Below are 6,000 nucleotides of genomic sequence, written 5' to 3'. Positions count from 1 at the left end.
TCATTTTATGGCATTTAAGCCTCAGTTTACACACCTGAAAAATGGAGTTAACAATTCTTGCACTATCTCTCTTACAAGATTAATATAAGTACTTTGTAAACTTTTAAACCCTTTAGAATTGAAAGCTATTATTATGAATGTGCATTATTAATGATTGAGAAAATATACAGTAAACACTCAAGATACCTGGGGAGGACAGGTTACAGGTTAAGGGCCCAGGTCCCAGGTCATAGTTGATCTTTCTTTCCCTTGAGAAGGAACCCAAAGAGCAAAGGGCACAATTATCCCTGGCATGTAAGACCATAACCCTTGGAGAAAAGGTGGTCAAACCTATAAAATGAAGGCCTCCTCAATATCATCTTTCTAATACAGGTGGAGAATTGTGATGGAGAATTTCCTATCCATCTCTCACAAGCCATGAGATATCTCCAAAGTCCCCATCGAAACCTCAAAATTTCAGCTATCACGTTTATAGGTAAGGGGGGAAACTGAAATATGCTGAGCCTTCTCCCTTTTTTCTTTTCTTCTATCCTACATCTTTCCTTTCTTATTTTCTCTCTTATCCCTCCTCCAGCAGCTCTCTCTCTCTCTCTCTCTCTCTCTCTCTCTCTCTCTCTCTCTCTCTCTCTCTCTCTCTCTCTCTCTCTCTCTCTCCCCCTATCCCTCCTCCTCTCCTCTTTGTCTCTCCTTTTACTTCCCCCTTCTCCCTTTCTGTTCTCTATTCTCTCTCTCAATTTTCCTCTTATTTATCTCTTTCCTCTCTTCTACTTTATTACTCCTCCTTTTCTCCTCTCAGCTTTCATGTCTCTCACTCTTTCATGGGTCTCCTCTCTTCTGCTCTACTCTCTTCCATTCCTTTCGTCCACTCCTACTTTGTCTCATTTCTCTTCTTTGCTATCTACCCAATTCCTCTCTTGTCCTTTACTTTACTCCTCTACTCCCCTTTTGTCTCCCTTTCTTGCAGCACAACCTCCGTTCTGGCTATGGATGAAAGAGAAAGTTAGTCACTGAAACGCCAGTCATCTGGCAAGCACCCAACCACCCAAGTGCCTATAATGCCAGTGCTGACCAAACTCCCAACCTAGATCCCGTTTCAGCCCTCTCCTAGTCCCACTCCTGACCACACCCCAACCTAATTTTATCTATTTCCTGATTTCACGCCACCCTGAAAGGAGAATAAAGAGGAATTGCTAGAGAACCAAAGATGACTTAGGGCTATCTCCCACGTCTAATATCACCATCCCCTTCTAGGGAGGGTGCAATGAAACCCTTTTGTTTGTTTGTCCATTCAGGCTACACCATCTGTTATTATCCTAATACTATATGGCAGAAAGCAAGTGAAGTTGACTTGATCTCCCTCTGTTCCAGTAAGTCCCAGATTGGGATCAGCCCCTTCCTTTCCTGACTACCCACATTGCCACCCCATCCCATCTTTCTCTCCCTGCTCCTCTCCTTCTACCATTTGGGCTTCCACTAGTCCTGGGGATCTAAAACTGTGGAATATAAAATGTCAGATCTGGAAGGGTCTCAATGGTCATCTAGGCCAGATTCCCTCATTTTACAGAGGAGGGAACTGAGACCCAGAAAAGGAAAACCAGGCCAGCACTGGACTCCCAATCCAAATAGCTCTCAGGTTCCTTTAATCACAAACTCAGCTTTCAGGAGAGGACCTCAGCAGCAAAAGATAAAAAGATAGGACCAGTTACACACAACCCAAGGCATCAGCCTTGGAAGGAAGGAAGATGATAGAAATGGTAGACAGGACCAGAAGAAACCAGCTCTTAAGAAAAAAATTCAGGGCAGCTAGGTGGCACAGTGGATAGAGCACCAACCCTGGAGTCAGGAGTACCTGAGTTCAAATCTGGCCTCAGACATTTAATAATTACTTAGCTGTGTGGCCTTGGGCAAGCTACTTAACCCCATTGCCTTGCAAAAAACTAAAAAAAAAATTCTTGCAAAGGATTTCAAGGCCAATGAAGGAGACTGTTCTCTCGTCCCAACCACCTTGTTCTCACTCTTCTGCCAGAGTCTTGCCATCTTAGAATCAGAAAAACTTGAGATTTATACCCAGCTTTGCCACTCAAAAGCTGTGCAACATCAGATGAGATATCTTCTCCCTCTTGAAGCCCCCACTTATCTAATTTATACAGTTTATAATCCCTGCCCTAGTTCTCAGGTGAGGTGGATATTCTGATAGGGTAATAGAAATATAAAGACTTTAAAAGGTACAAAGCAACTCAGAATGAGTTCTAGCCATGACACTGGCACTAAATCTCTCTAAGAGACCTTGGAGAAATGTTTTTCTCCTCTCTTAAGTCAAATGTCTGTCTTTGTAAAAACTACAGAGTTGAACTAGATGAATACAAAGAAATATGCTAGCTTTTAACATTCTTCATTCTGCGCTCTACAGTTCCTTCCAGTTCTAACATTCTATATTCTAACAGTCTTAAGTTCTAAGTTCTCTTTCATCTCTAACGTTCTAAGTCCCAACATCCTATGTTCTAATATCCCTGTCAGCTCAAGCATTGTGTGATCTACTTTCTGAGTTCTAATGTCTCTTCTATCTCTAGTGTTCTATGATCTAAGGTCACTGCTGACTCAAACATTCTATGTTCCAGCTTAAGTTCAAAGGATTCTTTCATCTCTACTGTTCTATGTTCTGATATCCTAAGTTCTAAGCTTTCTGTCATCTCTAGTGTTCTCTGCTTTAACATTCTGTGATCTAACTAGAACATTCTGTATTCTAACTTTCTAAAGTCTAAAGTCTCTTTCAACTCTAGCATTCTATGTTCTAACACCCTAACTTCTAAAGTCCCTACCAACTCAAACCTTCTGTTCTAACTTTATAAATTCCAAGTTCTTTTTCACCTCTGCTATTCTATGTTCTAACATTCTAAGTTCTAAGATTTCTTCCATCTCTCTCTCCAGTGTTATGTCCTGACATTCTATGTTCTAAGGTCCCTACCAACTCAAATCTTGTGTTCTAACTTTCTAAATTCTAAGGTTTCCTCCATCTCTACTCTTCTATGTTCTAATAGCCTATGCTCTAAGGTCCCTGTCAGTTCAAACATTCTATGTTCTAACTTCCAAAGTTTTAAGGTTTCTTCTATTTCTAGTATTCTATGTTCTTACATACTATGTTCTAAGGTCCCCAGAATCTCATATATTCTGTGTTCTGATATGCTATATTCTAGGGTCCCATACTCTTCCTAATGTTCTGAATTTGGAGTTGAGTCACCTGGGTTCAAATCTTGCTAAGTTATGCAACTGTGGTTAGTAATTTTATCACTACAAGTCTTAAGTTTTCTCAACCAGAAAATTGGAGTAATTATGCATCAACCACCTCATGAGATCATTGTGAAGGCAGTACTTTATAAACATGCCATAGAAACATGAATACAGTGCTATATATTCCATTCAACTAAACAAATATTTGCTAAGCATTTCCTATGTGACTAATCTCTAAAATGGGAAAAGTAACAGTTTTACTGGCTATCCCCCTTACTTTGTGAGAAAAATAAGGTGTAAGAAAGCTCTATAGTTACACCAGTGACATCTTTCAGCTCTTACTTCTGTGATTGAATTACAGCCTCACCCAATTATTAAAGTGTGACTTTATTCCTATTCCCTCTCCCTCCTGCCCTTTAACCCTGCTTCAGTCTACCAATAGTCCTGAGGCTAAGCTAAGGGTGGAGGGGAAAAACATACACACCACACACACACACACATACACACACACACACATGCATATATAGGAATGTGTGTGTGTGTGTGTGTATGAATTTCACTTTGGGGGATGAGGAGACAAGGGCTCTTTCTTTTTTTTTTTGAATGCCAACTGCAGCCCATCCCCACCCTGTGCCTTGGGGAGCAATAGATCCAGGACGCAGACCATGGGAATGTTTTGGGTAGTCCCTGGGTAGAGGCATATACTGTCAGACTTGATTGATGAATTGTTTGGTTTTGTCTCACTGGGCTTTCTTCTCTTTGAGCTTTGGAAGAACTCAAGCAAGACCCAGACCAGGCCATCAGGGATTTCGCCACAAGGCATTCCATCTTCCTGGAGGAAGGTCAACTATAATACCCTGACTTCGTACCTTGTCTATCCCATATCACCCTCCTCTTTCCTCTATGTCTGATGTCTCCTATTCCTTTTGGGCACCCTCCTTATTCCCCAATTGTTTTTGTTTGATTGCTCTTTTTTTGATTTAAAAGAAAAAAATAGGTTCAAAGGAGCCTCTGACCTCTTGCTTGTCCCTCACTCTGTTCCTATTCCATTCCAAAAGCTCCTTTCCCTCCTAAGAAGGACTTCTTGGACTTGTAAGCAAGGTGCCCTGGAGACCAAGTCAAACCAAGAGCTCCAATCTGCTTCCTCCTCATGGATTCTGAAATGCTCTTACAAGGGACTCTGAATGACCAAGCTTAAATTGAGTTGTAGAGGTGTTCATTCATGAAATCATTCTTGGTGCCTTATGGTTCTCCTACAAATTAAGAGTCCAGGATGCCCTTCTAGGCTGGTATAGGAAGGGTGCCTACCTCCAAACTCTTGGTTCCACCACTTCATAGCAAAGAAGATGGTTCTCTTTGGAAAGGAATCACCTAGTATACTTCCTTGTCCTCAGAGGGTTTGAGTTTGGTTTAAGCTAATCCTAGGGCTTCTTTCATCCTCCCCTTTTCTCCTTAGCCTCCCCCAACCCCAGCCTCAATTACTTAATTGCTCAACAAACACTTATTAATCACCTACTCTGGGCTAGGCCCAGTGCTAAGTGCTAGATTCAAAGATAAAAGATGAAACAGTCGCTGACCCCAAAGAGTTTAAATTCTACTGGGGGTGGAAGGAGGGGAGGGGCACATTTGACAGGTAAAACTAGAAATCAATAGAGAGAGAGAGAGAGAGAGAGAGAGAGAGAGAAGAGAGAGAGAGAGAGAGGAGAGAGAGAGAGAGAGAGAGAGAGAGAGAGAGAGAGAGAGACCATAAACAGGAAGGATCAGAAAAGGTTTCATGAAGGAAGTGGCACCTAAATTGAGCATTTAAGGAAGCTCAGGTTTTTAAAACAATGATCTACAAACATTTTTTTGACTGTGCCTTCCTGTACTTGCAGCATATTCTAGAGCACGCACTCCCTCAATATATGTATGTATATTTATCTCTAAAGTCCAGTTTATTTCATTTTTGATTTTAATTATTGTCACACCTGAAAAAGATACTTTACAAAGATACTTAAATCCAAATGGAAAAAAAAAATGTGTGGTTGGCTTCGCTAAGTCATGAATACTCATTTTTCAATCTTATTTCATCAGTAACACAAAAGATTGTTGTTGAAATTTGGCCAGCAAATTTCCATCTTCTCTGATGTCAATCAACACTAATTGGAAAGTGTTATATTTTTAGATTTTCAACAAATGAATTCAGAACTCACTGAAAAAAAAATCTTCATTTGAAGAAAAACAGACTAGAAAATTCCATTTCCAAATTGTTTAAGTGTACAGATAGATTTTAAATGTAATACATATCATTTTGAGCAACAAAATCACATAACAATAGAAATATTTCTAAACATCCATTTTCAAAATGTTCTTTCCCTTAGGATGAACTTCTTTCAAAAAGCAGTTACTTTCTTATTCACTGTTAAAATATCACATTTGTCTGATATACAAAGATATGCAGCAAGCCAACCCAAATATTTAAAACCCAAAGCCAGTCCTCAGTGGATAAGTGGTCAAAGGATATGAAACAACAATCTCAAAAGAATTGCAAACTTATTACTCATAAGTGAAATTGCTCCAAATCATACAAAATAAGAGAAAAACAAAGTAAAACAACTCTGAGATTTCGTGAGTCATCAAAATGAAAAAAATACGAGTAGTCAATGTTGAATGAATTGTAGAGAGACAACCATGCTAATTAGTGGAGTCATGAATTGATAATCATGCTAAAAGAAATTGGAAATTATGATAAAACAATGAGTAAAATATTCATATCCTTTGATCCAGAGACCA

The 6,000-nt window shown here is 39.7% G+C and overlaps 1 long non-coding RNA gene across 1 annotated transcript; it reads left to right on the top strand.

Annotated features, from left to right (window-relative positions):
* The first annotated feature begins 377 nt into the window (after positions 1-377).
* Positions 378-4,235, top strand: LOC141496798 (uncharacterized). The gene is made up of 3 exons (XR_012471173.1): positions 378-475; positions 1,293-1,367; positions 3,993-4,235. It is a non-coding gene; the product is annotated as an uncharacterized LOC141496798 (long non-coding RNA).
* The last annotated feature ends 1,765 nt before the right edge of the window (positions 4,236-6,000 follow it).

This window comes from Macrotis lagotis, chromosome X (genome assembly GCF_037893015.1).
Source record: "Macrotis lagotis isolate mMagLag1 chromosome X, bilby.v1.9.chrom.fasta, whole genome shotgun sequence".
Classification (NCBI taxonomy): Eukaryota; Metazoa; Chordata; class Mammalia; order Peramelemorphia; family Peramelidae; genus Macrotis; species Macrotis lagotis.
The sequence above is the reverse complement of the archived record's forward strand: the minus strand, read 5'-3'. Positions and strand labels throughout refer to the sequence as shown.